Source organism: Crocuta crocuta, unplaced genomic scaffold (genome assembly GCF_008692635.1).
Source record: "Crocuta crocuta isolate KB4526 unplaced genomic scaffold, BGI_CrCroc_1.0 scaffold277, whole genome shotgun sequence".
NCBI lineage: Eukaryota > Metazoa > Chordata > Mammalia > Carnivora > Hyaenidae > Crocuta > Crocuta crocuta.
The window spans coordinates 1078225-1093100 of NW_027531912.1; the positions used below are offsets into that span (position 1 = coordinate 1078225).

A 14876-nucleotide genomic window follows, 5' to 3' on the forward strand; every position below is an offset into this window, starting at 1 on the left:
GTTGGATTTGGTTTGCCAGCATCTTGTAGAGAATTTTTGCATCCATGTTCATCAGGGATATTGGTCTATAATTCTCCTTTTTAGTGAGGTCTTTGGCTTCGGAATCAAGGTAATCCTTGCCTTATAGAATGAGTTTGTTGGGATATTTTTGATTACTGAGTCAATTTCTTTACTAGTTAAAGGTCTGCTCAAATTTTCTACTTCTTGGGGAAAAATAGTGGGGGAGAGGGAGGGAGGCAAACCATGAGAGACTCTTGAATGCTGAGAACAAACTGAGGGCTGATGGTGGTGGGGGGAGGTGAAGGGGGGAGATGGGCATGAAGAAGGGCACTTGTTGGGATGAGCACTGGGTGTTATATGGAAACCAACTCGATAATAAACTATTTAAGAAAAAAAAAAGACTTGTCAACTGAGCCACTCGGCACCCTGTCTCATTTGTTTATTTATTTCTTCCTTCACCCCACAGATATCATCTGTGCAGATGTTGTGTCCTGAAAATGTTGAGTAAACCATATTTATGCTTCCAGGAATATGCATGTAAATTTAAAAAAGCCAAGTAACCATATAGTCATAATGCATGGTGAGAGGGGCTATGAGGAAGGATAAGCACAGCTATCTTGGAAAGGGCTAGCCTTTTTACAATTTGGGTGAAATGACCATGCCCCCTGTATCAGTCATTGCTTAATAACAACCATAACATTTTAGTGCCTATAGTAATATACATTTATCTCTTTCACATATTTGTGGAGCACATATTTGTGGAGCAGCACATATTTCTTAATCAGTTGGGCTTGGCTGGACATCCACATCTCAGCTGAGCTGGATCCTGTCAGCTCCACATGTGTTTCTCATCACCACAGGCAGTGGACCTACTAGGCTCTCTTTACCTCATGACAAGGGCAGACATACAAGAAGGCATGCCGTATGCAGAAGAATGAAACTGGACCACTTTCTTACACCACACACAAAAATAAACTCAAAATGGATGAAAGACCTAAATGTGAGACAGGAAACCATCAAAATCCTAGAGGAGAAAACAGGCAACACCTCTCTGACCTCAGCCACAGCAAATTCTTACTTGTCATGTCTCTCAAAACAAGGGAAATAAAAGCAAAAATGAACTATTGGGACCTCGTCAAGATAAAAAGCTTCTACACAGGGGCGCCTGGGTGGCTTAGTCGGTTAAGCGTCCGACTTTCGCTTAGGTCATGATCTCGCGGTTTGTGGGTTTGAGCCCCGCGTCGGGCTCTGTGCTGACTGCCAGCTCAGAGCCTGGAGCCTGTTTCAGTCTGTGACTCCCTCTCTCTCTGACTCTTCCCTGCTCACGCTGTCTCTCTCTCTCTCCTAGAAATAAATAAAAAACATTAAAAAAAAAAAGCTTCTACACAACAAAAGAAACAATTAACAAAACTAATAAGCAACCAACAGAATGGGAAAAGATATTTGCAAATGACATATTGGATAAAGTGTTAGTATCCAAAATCTATAAATAACTTACCAAACTCAATACCCAAAAAACAATCCAGTGAAGAAATGGGCAGAAGTCATGGATAGACACTTTTCCAAAGAAGACATCCAAACGGCTAAAAGACACATGAAATGGTGCTCAACATCATACACCATTAGGGAAATACAAATCAAAACTACATTGAGATACCAACTCACACTGGTCAGAGTGGCTAAAATTAACAACTTAGGAAACAACAGATGTTGGCAAGGATGTGGAGAAAGGGGAACCCTCTTGCACTGTTGATGAGAATGCAAACTAGTGCAGCCACTATGGAAAACAGTGTGGAGGTTCCTCAAAAAGAAAAAAAAGTAGAATTACCCTATGACTCAGCAATAGCACTACTAGGAATTTACCTAAGGGATGCAGGAGTGCTGATGCATAGGGGCAGATGTACCCCAATGTTTATAGCAGCACTTTCAACAATAACCAAATTATGGAAAGAGCCCAAATATCCATCAACTGATGAATGGATAAAGAAGATGTGGTATATAAATACAATGGAATACTACTCAGCAATTAAAAATAATGAAATTTTACCATTTGCAACAACGTGGATGGAACTGGAGGGTATTATGCTGAGTGAAATAAGTCAGTCAGAGAAAGACAGATATCATATGTTTTCACTCATATGTGAATCTTCAGAAACTTAACAGAAGACTATGGGGGAAGGAAGGAAAGGGGGTGTTACAAACAGAGAGGGAAGGAGACAAACCATAAGAGACTCTTAAATACAGAGAACAAACTGAGGGTTGATGGGGGTGGGGAGAAGAGAGGGGAAAATGGCTGATGGGTATTGAGGAGGGAACTTGTTGGGATGAGCACTGGGTGTTGTATGTAACTGATGAATCATGGGAATCTACTCTTGAAGCCAAGAGCACACTGTATACACTGTATATTAGCTAACTTGACAATAAATTATATTTAAAAAGTAAAAAAAGTAACTTTGATGGTCCCCCCACCCCCAAAAAAGACAAGCCAAAGTCACAAACATTTTTCAATATCTGCTAACATCCCACTGGCCAAAGCAACTCACATGAGATTCTTCCCAAGGAAGTCACTTCTTTTGTAATGTAATTTGATCTACCCCACATCTCTGCCTTGTCTTTGTCTCAGAAACCATCTGGGAGGTGGACTCTGCAAGGGTGTATGTCCAGGTTCTCTTTCCATTGCTTTCACGCAGTAGCTTGAAATCATTTTGGAGTTACTTGCCAATCTTAGGCCTTAATGAAATATGAACTGTTTTTCCTAAAAACAGAAGCAACAATAATAATTAAAAAAAAACATACACATGAGGTCAACACTGTATATCAAATTTGGGGGACAATGAAGGCAACAATCACATCTCCAGTTCCCATTCCTGATCATAGGCGTACCCACAGTTCCCATCCATCTTGCTACTTCCAGCATCAAAGAGGCAAAATCAAATGTGCTCACCCACCCAATAAACATAAACTTGTCATGGGGCACCTGGGTGGCTCAGTCAGTTAAGCATCCGACTTCGGCTCAGGTCATGATCTCACAGTCCGTGGGTTCGAGCCCTACGTCAGGCCCTGTGCTGATAGCTCAGAGCCTGGAGCCTGCTTCAGATAGTGTGTCTCCCTCTCTCTCTGCCCCTCCCCAACTCACTCTCTGTCTCTCTCTCTCTCTCAAAATAAAATAAAGACATTTTAAAAATGTAAAAAGAAACACAAACTTGTCTTGAATTTGGCCAGAGGCAAATCTTCCTAAAAGAGTCACAACCAGACAGCTGGCGGTGGGGCTCATGCAGACGGGTGTGTTGATTGGAAACAATTTGGAGAATGCCTCACGCAGAGGGGCACCATGCTCTGACTGGGGGCACCATTTTGATGTGTCCTGTTGCGAATGGGTCGTATCCGTCAGGGGTTTTCCCTATCCTGACAATGCTAGGTAGGATCCAGGAAGGGAAGGCCATTGGCAGAGGATTTGGGAAAGGCAGTCACAGGCCATATCCCTGTGGTCTGTCTCCCCTCCTTGAATCCTCTCTTCCTGGTCATAAGTGAGGACACTAGGATGTCTCTACACTGTTGGCTGAAAGCTGCTGTGCGTGGTTCTAACATTTGGGTTATAGAATGTTACAAGGTAGGGGCGCCTGGGTGGCTCAGTCAGTTGGGCGTCCGACTTCGGCTTAGGTCATGATCTCGCGGTTCGTGGGTTCGAGCCCCGCGTCGGGCTCTGTGCTGACTGCCAGCTCAGAGCCTGGAGCCTGTTTCAGTCTGTGACTCCCTCTCTCTCTGACCCTCCCCTGCTCACGCTGTCTCTCTCTCTCTCCTAAAAATAAATAAAACATTAAAAAAAAAAAAAAGAATGTTACGAGGTAAACATGATTTTATTAAAATACTCTGCCCTCCAGAATATTTATTTCATTTCAGCTTAGAGCAGCGGGTTTCCTGCTGCTTTGCTTCTGAGACAGAGAAAACTTCTGGAAACAGGGTCTTGTTTTATATGAAACGCAACGGCTGCCAGAGTTGCTGGATCTGCCAAGTTGACCCAGCATCAGTTTGATGTCGGAGGCCGGGTTTCTTGCATTTCTCAGGAGAACGCAGGCCACCCCATGACTTAGAGTTCATCCTTACCTTGGACTCGGTGGGGATTAGGAGGGATAAGAGCTTCAAAGCCCGACGTGAGTACTTAGGAAATTGGGGAGAGAGAAGATGGATGGCATGAGACACATCCTGACCTGGATGATGAGCATCTGGAGGGTGAGCATTTTGCGTATCAGAATTTTGCATAATGAAAGAAACACAGAAATATCCAACAACTGTGAACACATGACATTCTTTTCTGTAGCATAGTCCTTTAAGCCTTGGTGTTCCAACAGAGAACTGCCAAAGGGCTTCCTGGCTACGGCACCTCTAGGGAAAGAGAAGAGGATGTCTGACCTATACATGAGTTTTGTGTCCATTCTGGGGCTTACAGCTGGATCCCAAGCCACTTTCTTTACATCTAATTTTCAGCTGAAGTAAGGCAAGGTTATTAAAATTTATGAATGGCTCTAGAGTCTAGAGCCACAAGAGCTCTCAGAGCTTCTCAGAGCTGACACTGATCATGTGAAAACTTGTCTAGTAAGAGGAGACTTCCATGGAAATCTTTACTCTGAAGTGACCCGGATTCAGAGCCCACCTGCCTGGGAAAGGAGTTTGTATTAGAGCTGGCAAGGCTGTTCTCTGTAAGATGACCACCAAGTGACCACCCACTCCTGCCTAGAGTCAGAGGAGGAACTGTGGGGTGTGAAGGGGCAGCCTTCCACCACTGCATTCCCAACGCACCAGCCAGGTGGGATGAATGTTGGGACCTGGTGACAAGATGGAGGTGATCTTTGACCTTCAACTTCTTCATGCAAGAACTTAACAGGCATCAGTAGCAGATGGGAGGGATTGCTGATGTTTCAACCACTGACATCATCTTGGATCTCTTGCAGGCTACTGTCATTTATGTCTTATGTACATTCTTGTTTTGGATTGCTGAGATGTCTCCCTCAGGATCAGCGATGTCTGTTAGAGGTTGGGGTTGTCCTCTTCGCTGTGGAGTTGCCTGTCCAGAACAGGCAGAGGATGGGATTTGATACACGGTACACCTCACTGCCTTGCTGGAGGGCCCTTTACTCTGAGCATGGTGCACACTGAGCAATGGGAGGACATTCAGGTTTAGGACAACAGGAAGCCCCAACATTCCTAATAGAAGACTTCATGGGGCCACCTCCTCCATCATAGGTCTGCTCAAAGACAAAAAAAAAAAATTAAAGTTCTCCAAAATAAATACATTTCATTTAAATTTACCCAGCATAGAGCGAGGGAAGGATGAGCAGAAATAGACTGAAATCAGAGAGGGAACCCAGGCCTGATGGTATAAAGCCTTGCAGTCCCTTGAAGTTGAGACCTGAGGTTAGCTGATTTGGCCAGAGGATTAGAAAGGAATTTCTCTTTTATTTCCTTCATGCCTCCCATATAGGGCTTCAGTTCTGGGAGCAGAGAACTGGAATCCCCTTTGGGTTCCACAGCGTGAGATTAAAGGACGTGAATAAATGTGTGAGGACTTTAGAGGTCCAGAGCTGTGGCAGCTGATGACAAACTCAGAGTCATAAATCCATGGCCTGGAACATATTTTATAGGGTGGAGAAAGCAGACTGACTTTAGAGGTAGAATGCCTGGGTTGATGCCTTGACATTGTTGGGCACCAGCTGTATGACACTGGGCAAATTGCTTGGTCTCTCTGAGTCCTGGATTTCCCAAAAATAAAATTAAAATAGTAATACCAGCCTTCTGCAACAGGTTTATTAAGAGGATCAAATAGAATTAATATATATGTGCTTAGATACTTTAAAGAGCTAAAATATTCTAAGACATTGTCATTAACTTTTCAAGTCCCAGACTCCCGAAATCCAACATTTTAAAGCCTCTTTTGGACTGCCTGAACAAAAGGAAAACTTTTCTGAAAGCAGCATACTGAGCCTGGAAGGAAAAGTCTGATGGAGGCTGGGGAAGTTTCAGCACATTTCACTTGATACATGGGGTGTTGTATGTAGGAAGATGCTCAATACCTGCGTTTAGATTCCACTGAGAATAGAACTGGAGGAACTGGATTAAAATTACAGCAGGGAGAATGTGGGGTAAACAATTATAATTCAGCATTGTCAATAAAGAGAGCTGACCCAGGAGCACGTGGAGTTTTTCTTGTGTGTCTGTAAGAGGGAGAAAGCAATTTCCGTGGAAGTAGAAAAAAGATAAATGCCTACCCACTGTCCACATCTCAGCCAAGAATTCCTGAGTCAGCAGAAGATGTTTAATGAGAAACGAATGACTTAGTTGTTTGCAAGGCTTATTTTAATTCATTTTATTCAAATTGACTTTGCTTTCTCTTCAATGGTAACTTATGGTAACCCAGTTTCATTGATTCACTTCTTTTGGTCACTAAATTATTCCAAAGTTCTAGTGCAGTGATTTTCAATCTTGGTGATGCAACAGAATCACTTAAGCAAATAGATGATGACAGATATAGATAGATAGATAGATAGATAGATAGATAGATAGATAGATAGATAGATAATAGATCAATGGATGGATAAATAGATATTTGCATGGCATTCCCCAGACTTCTTGAGTCAGAATCTTCTAGAATCTGGGCTCAAAGACCAATATATTCCCAAAGCTTCACAGGTGAGGACCATAAATGCCCTTCAAATCCTTCATTCTGCAATGTCACATTGTAACCCTTGAACTCAGTTGTTTTAGAATTGTGTACTGTATTATGAAACTGACTTAAGTATTGTTTTTTGGGGAAAAGCATGCACTCTTTCAAAGCAAGATTTGACTAAACTTGATTCTATAAATTTTATCAAAGGCCCATCTAATTTCATGGTGATTCTATATTACTGATGAATAAGGGAAAATCTTGTATTTGGAGATCGAAAACTCTTCTGACGGTAAAGGACTGCTCTGAAGAAGTCATTTCACTCCTTCTGTGTTCCAGCCTGGGGCACATGTGGGGTTAGGGCTGGGGAGTGAAGATTTCTGTGTCTTTTGGCCTGAAATTCACTGGGTAGAAGCCAGTTTCCACGTATGTAGATGACAGCCGAAGGAGATGAAAGGAGTGAAGAAAGCTGAGTGCTCTAATGGGAAGAACAGGAAAAGATGCTGGAGTTTCATCTCCGACAAGCTCTAAGTTAGAAGTCTCTTCAGAAAGGTCTTGGGAAGATGTAATTAAGGCTCCTCACACAAAGCTGTCTGGAACTTCACCGCACTCTCCTCTGGGGTTCTGTATAGACGCCCAGGAGGTTTGCATGCCCAAGATAACATTGCAGGTGAATACATACTTTTTCTGTCATGCAAAAAGGACTCATTGGTAACAGTTCAAGATTGTAAGAAAGACTTACTGTTTCTCAGGTTTTGTATACCACTTTACACATAGTAACTAGATAAGACTTGAAATTACTTTTTAAGGAGTATTTTTTCCTATATACAAAGGAAAAATTTTGCTGCGAGTTTGTGTTACACACATACGCTCAGTGCCATTTCCACATTCATGAAAGCTGACATTGTGTGGCATTCCCAAACCAAGCTGGTGAGATGATTTTTCTTTTCTTTCCCCCTTTTACACAACTAATTACATAGTTGCTATGTGCTCAGATCCCTCAACATCTATGCCAAAGAATCTGGGAGGACCCCTGCCCACCTGTGCACTCAAAAATCAACAAACAAGGGGCGCCTGGGTGGCTTAGTCGGTTACGCGTCCGACTTTCGCTCAGGTCATGATCTCGCGGTTCGTGGGTTCGAGCCCCGCGTCGGGCTCTGTGCTGACTGCCAGCTCGGAGCCTGGAGCCTGTTTCAGTCTGTGACTCCCTCTCTCTCTGGCCCTCCCCTGCTCACGCTGTCTCTTTCTCTCTCTCCTAGAAATAAATTAAAAAAAAAAAAATCAACAAACAAGACCTCAGTGAGGGTTGCAGGTCCCAGGGAGTCAGTGAAGCTTACCCACCCTCGCTCATCACAGTGGGGCAGGGGTGGGGCGTGGGGGGGCCTGGAAAGTCCTGACCTGGGCAGATACCCACCGGTGAGACTGCGGAAGTACAGCCTGTCTGAGGGGGAGATTCCAGCAAGACAGAGACACAGTCTGGACACAGAAGCACTCGCCTCCCCAGGGTGACACAGCACAGGGCGACGCTGTCCTGAGGACGAGGTGGAAAGCAGAGCAGGGAAAGCATGCCCGGTATCCCAGCTGTGGGGGTTGCAGCTGGAGAAACCCATTTTTCTCTCCAAAAGTACGCTGATTTCTGAGGTAGGACCCTTGTGACTTGGGAGAGGGAGAAAGAGAAGGAAGCATATTAAATCCAAAGGCATTAAAGGAACTTGGCTCCTGCTGTCTGCTTCAGAACTTCAGCACGGAGTGCTTCACAGGAAAACTGCACTTGAGGATCTCTCTGCCAAGTCCACAGCCCCCCAGTGCTCGAGTGCTAAATCCATACACCCCCCCGCCCTGTACGCCCTCCGAGTGCGGCAGTGAAAACACGTTAGGTAATTGGGTTGCTCTTACAAAAATGGAACTGCAAACTGGGCCTATAGTGCCACCTCCTGGAACAGAAGAGAAAGGCTTCCTGCAGCCAGCCTGATGAATTAAAGGAAGAATAAAAAACACGAAGGTTAAGGATTTGGCCACAAGAGAGAACAGAAGAAGTGAAACAGGTTTATCCATAAAAAGCCTAGGAAACTTCAGAGAAGAAACACCAAAGAACAGGACCACATCTGAATATAACAAGTAAAGATACTTCAACTGTGAAAGCAGCAATGCAGAAATACAAGGCACTCAAAAATCTAGAATGCACGCCATTGCCAAAAGATACCAATAATTCTCTAACAATTGAGCCCAGAGACACTTTATTAGAGATCTAGCTAATAAAGAATTCAAAATAGCTTATTGGAGAAACTCAACAGGCTATAAGAAAACTTAGAAATACAGCTCAGTGGCACTTGTGGGGATGAGCACTGGGTGTTATACGGAAACCAACTTGACAATAAACTATTTAAAAAAAAGAAAAAAAAAAAAAGAAATGCAGCTCAGTGCCCCATCCCTGCTTCGATGCTCCACGGCTGCACCCAATAGTTCGCAGGTGGAAAGGTGTTGTTTGTGTGAAGTGGATGGTAGCTGTGACAGAGTACCACTTTGAAGCACTGGGAGAATTTGACCTGTGGCCAGATGGTCACCTGATCTATTATGATGACTAAACTCGGCAGAGTGTGGAGGATAAGGTCTACCCGCCATTGGGCTGCATCAACGTCTGCGTGGGGAACAAGTGTCAGGATATTCAGCCTCCAGCTGGGAAGCCGAAAAACGCTACGCTGCAGATTGTTTGCTGAGATGGGAAAACTATGCGTCTTTGTGCAGAAAGCACAGATGATTGTCTGGCATGGAAATGTACACTCCGGGATTCTAGGACAAACGCAGCTTATGTTGGCTCATAAGTCCTATATGATGAGACCACCATGGCTTCTTCCCCTCCTCCTCACCCAGCTTATGGGGCACCAACCCTTGAGGCATATGGCTATGGTGGGGCATCACCTCGAGGAGCTCAAGTTGTCTATGCAGTGAATGGTCGGGCTTGTGCTGCATCCTACCAACACCCATATGCAGGACTTTATGAACAACAGCCTGCCAACCAAGTCATCATTCGGGAGCAGTGTCGAGACAGCGACGGTGATCTGGCCCTGGGCGTGCTGGCCGGAGCAGCCACCGGCATGGCCTTAGGGCCTCTGCTCTGGGTCCTCTAGAGTCCTTCAGATCTGGATGTGCGTAGCTCCTGATGCCCTGTGTGCAATAACATAATTTTCAGGGCACATATATTGGTGATGAATGTTTTTAATAATAGTTTTAATTGCTCTTTTGAAAGTGATGACATCATAGTTACAGCTAATCCATACATGTACCGTAGAGAAGGCGTCTGACTTACGTTTAACTAAAACATGGACTCTCTGGGGCACTGGCTCATCCCAGGAGTTTCTTTCTAGAACTATTGGAATACCTTATTTTGACATAGCTGTTTAGAAGGGTATTTTCTTTTCAGAGTTAAGTATAGTGCTTAAGGGATAATTTAGTGTTCTCTTAATATACGGTGATGTACGAGTGAGTGATGTGGCAAGGAGAACTGCAGCTTCTTTCTGTTTAACATTGAGCGTTGAAGCCTCGGATCAAAGCTGGCTACCTGTAGCTTCAGGAGCTGTGGGCTGGTAAGCAATCAGGAACATCCCTGAGGCAGGGGGGTGGTATCCCCAGGACATCTGGGGCCAGCAGGGCTGACTGCTTAGGATGATGGGGGAGGGCCAGGTCCCCTCTCCGGCCCCCCCTTAAAACGATGCTTCTTCATTTTATTCTTTGTTTATTCTTGGCAGTGATCCTTGGAAAATATCCCACATTAGGAACTGACTTGGGCCTCAAAGTTTTATCCTTTAAAACTTGAAGAAGGCAAAACAGTTTCAAGCATGTGGAGGTAGATTTGCTTTATTCAGAGATGATCTTACGTTTCTTTCTGTCTGCTTTGAGTATTTTTATTGCCACATTAGCCTACTTATAGCTTATTTTTCTACTTGTTGAGCAAGTGATATTAAAAGAATGGTGAGGAAAATGGAATGAGAGCCATAGTTACTGTGTCAGGCTTCCAGGGATTGCACGATGCAGAGGATGCTGTTTTCCTCTCTTCTGTCCTTCTCAAGACCTGTTAAAGAGTCGGTGTCCTGTTTTTTGCAGGCCTGGGGCACTGTGACTCTCCCCGAAGCCCTGGAGTTTGGGGAGACCTGGTGGTGGCATAGTAGTGCCTCTTGGGACCATGGCTGTGGGGGAGACTCAGATTATAGATGGGAAACAATGCCTAAAAACATGAGTGACCTTCTGTCAAGATATTACTCAACTTGACCAGAATACTGGCTTTGTTTTTATTCCTGATATAAAAGTTTAAACCATGTAATTTTGAGTCCCAGCTATGTGTGAAACTCTGGAAAACCCATAATCCTGCACTTCTGTTATTTCTTTATGTGAATTTTTAAAGCCTTGAATTAGTCCAGTCTTCTGCTTTAAGAAATGCACTTCCACCAAGGCAGCTTAGCACAGTAACAACTCCTGCCCTGGCACTCCAAAATACACTCCCTAGTAGCACAAAACTCTGTTTTTACTTTCTGTGACCAGTGACATACATAACTTGTTTCATAGGTCAACTGACTCCATCTCTGAGCAGAGGCTTACACAGATCTCCACGTGAAACCATCTGCCAAATGACCTTTATGGTGACCACAGTCAGCTCTGTTTTCCTGGGCAGTTCTGCTGAACTTACTGACACTATAGAGTCTGTTTCTAGTTGAAAGGAGGTGCACTTGACTATCATCCCTTTGGATATTTGAGATGGTGGAAAATTGCCAGATCTGATGTGTGACAATGTTGGTTTTGATGGTGAAAAAAATGTTGCTTTTATGACTTTATATACTGTGTAGTAAGAATTGCTTTGTGTATATGATAGTCATTATTAGAGCTGTATGCTTTACTAACAGCATATTAAACAGTTCTTAATGTGGCATCAGGGTATTAATTTTGAACTTGGCGTTACTGGAACCACAGAGTACTGAGTTATGTCACTGAAATGCCTGGGAAGCAGAGTCCCCCTCTGATGGAAGGGGGAGGTGTGAACTGAAGCTTGGGAACATGTGTGTGCACTCTGTTCGTCAGCCCTATTGGGCAGGCATAGTTGAACCTGAAAATTCAGTGTTGCCAGTGATTTGATGCTGATAGGAAATGCAAAATAGGTATAAAGATGGGTTGAGAGATTTCATTTCCTTAGTCCAATTTCTATAGATACCAGCTTTGTGATCACCTCAATTTAGGTAATCCTAAATCAAGAAGTTAGATGAGGTAGAAAAAACTTGTTCAGGGGTGAGTAAGCATTTCACTTTCATGTGTGGAAGAAGTTGGCCACTGATATTGGACATGCCAACCTGATTGTTTTGTGTGTGTGTGGTTGGTTTGTTTTTTTTTGTTTTTGTTTGTTTGTTTTTTTTAGTTACTGGAGTGAACTTCAGGGTCTTAGATTGTAAAGAGAAAGGAAAGACCAGTGGCTGTGTCTCAGATTATCATTTTGAAACAGGCCAGAGCAGGACCCAAGACCTGGATCGTAAGGAGAAGTTCCTACAGTTGAGACAAATGGCCCAGTTATGATATTGTTTCATTTTTCTTTCTCCTTCCCAAGTTTATGAGGACACAAGCATGAAATGCAGTTCCATTCCTTCCCCCCATAGAATTGATTTTCTGATTGCTTCCCTCTCGTATTCTCTTGTGTCCACAGAACCTATTTTTCCCTGTATATACAAATGTTACATTTATAAGTGAAAATGTTAATACATTAACATTAACATAATTAACCTAAAAAAAAAGAAATACAGCACAATGAGATTAGGAAAAAGATACATGAACAAAATGAACTCGTTACAAAAGAGATTTAAAAACCATTAAAAAACCAAACAAATTCTGAAGCTGAAGAATTCAATGAATGAGATGAAGAATACAGTAGATAGCCTCTGAGATAGAGTAAGAGCAAATGGAAGATAGAATAAGTGGCTTGGAAGAAGAAATTGTGAAATAACACAGAAGAGAAAGAAGAGAAAAGAATAAGAATGAGGGGTTCCTGGGTGACTCAGTCGGTTAATTGTCCGACTTTTGATTTTGGCTCAGGTCATGATCTCATGGTTCATGAGACTGAGCTCCTTATCAGGCTCTGCACTGACAGTGCAGGGGCTGATTGGGATTCTCTTTCTCTCCCTCCTTCTCTGCCTCTTCCCTGCTCATGCTCGCTCTCTCTCTCTCTCTCAAAATAAATAAGTAAACTTTAAAAAAGAGAATAAGAATGAGGGAAAAAAACCTGTGTGATCAATGAGACTCAGTCAAAAAGGCACACATTTGAATAATTGAGACTCCATAAGGAGAAGAGAGGGAGAAGGGAGCAGAACATTTATTTAAAGAAATAATAGCTGAAAACTTCCCAAGCCTGGGGAAAGAGTCAAATGCCTAAGTTCAAAAAACTGATAGGTCAAACACAGGCAGCAACCTCCTTGACCTCGGCAGCAGCAACTTCTTACTAGGCATGTCACCAAAGAAAAAGGGAAAAAAAGCAAACATGAACTATTGGGACTTCATCAAGATCAAAAGCTTCTACACAGTGAAAGAAACAATCAGCAAAACTAAAAGGCAGACTATGGAATGGGAGAAGATTTTTGCAAATGACATATATGATAAAGGGTGAGTATGCAAAATCTATAAAGAACTTACAAAAGTCAACACCCAAGAAAACAAACAACCAGTTAAGAAATGGGAAGAAGACATGAACAATTTCCATAGAAAATATCCAGATGGCCAACAGACACATGAATAGATGCTCAACATCACTCACCATCAAGGAAATACAAATCAAACTCACAGTAAGATATTGCCTCACACCTGTCAGAATGGCTAAAATTAGCAACATAAGAAACAATAGGTGTTGACAAGGATGAGGAGAAAGGGGAACGCTATTGCACTGATGGTGGGAATGGAAACGGGTGCAGCCACTCTGGAAAACAGTATGGATGTTCCTCAAAAGATTAAAAAGAGAACTACCCTATGACCCAGCAATTCCACTACTGAGAATTTATCCAAAGGATACAAAAATGCTGATTCGAAGGGGCACATGCACCCCAGTGTTTATAGCAGTGCTATCAACAACAGCCAAATTATGGAAAATGCCCAAATGTTCATTGTCTGATAAATGGATAAAGAAGACGTGGTGTGGTGTGGTGTGGTGTGGCGTGGCGTGGTGTGTGTGTGTGTGTGTGTGTGTGTTGTTCACTGATCATCAGAGTATTACTAGCTGTTTTTTTCTTTCTCCTTTGAACATATCATGCCACTCTCTTCCAGCCTGCAAATTTACTGCTAAAAAATTCAGCTATATAAGAATTCTCTTGCTTGTAACTAGTTGGTTTTCTCTTGCTGCTCTTCAGATTCTCTATTTATCTTTAATTTTTGCCATTTTAATGATGACGTGTCTTGGTGTGGACCTCCTTGGTTTCATTCTGCTTGGACACTGTGCTTTCTTGATCTGGATGTCTGTTTCCTTCTCCAGGTTAGTGAAGTATGTAGTTATTGTTTCTTCAAATAAGTATTCTGTCCTGTCCTTTCTCTCTTCTACTTCTGGGACTCCTATAATATGAGTATTAGTACACTGGTGTTGTCACAGAGGTCTTTTAATCTATCTTCATTTTAAAAATACTTTATCCTTTTTGCTGTTCAGTTTGAAGAACCCCCTTACTGTTTTCCAGAGTGGCTGCACTAGTTTGCATTCCCACCAACAGTACAAGATGGTTCCCCTTTTCCTCATCCTCCTTAACACCTGTTGTTTCGTGTGTTGCTAATTTTAGCCACTCTGACAAGTGTGAGGTGGTTTCTCATTGTAGTTTTGATTTGTATTTCCTTGGTGGTGAGTGATGTTGAGCATCTATTCATGTGTCTGTTGGCCATATGGATGTCTTCTTTGGAAAATGTCTGTTCATGTCTTCTGCCTGTTTCTTAACTGGGTTGTTTGTTTTTTTGGGGTGTTGAGTTTTGTAAGTTCTTTATAGATTTTGTATACTCATCCTTTATCATATACGTCATTTGCAAAAAATCTCCCATTCCATAGGGTGCCTTTTAGTTTTGTTGATTGTTTCCTTGGCTCTGCAGAAGTTTTTCATCTTGACAAAATTCCAATATTTAATGTTTTATTTTGTTCCCCTGGCCTCTGGTGACCAGAGGTGATGCTCTCTTGCCCTTTCTAGTCTTTGTTGCTTTGGTCTTTTTTCTTTTTTTTTAA

The 14876-nt window shown here is 42.8% G+C and overlaps 1 pseudogene; it reads left to right on the forward strand.

The window, feature by feature from the left end:
* Positions 1–4182: 4182 nt before the first annotated feature.
* Positions 4183–9786, forward strand: LOC144240407 (pleckstrin homology domain-containing family B member 2 pseudogene; annotated as a pseudogene).
* Positions 9787–14876: the final 5090 nt, after the last annotated feature.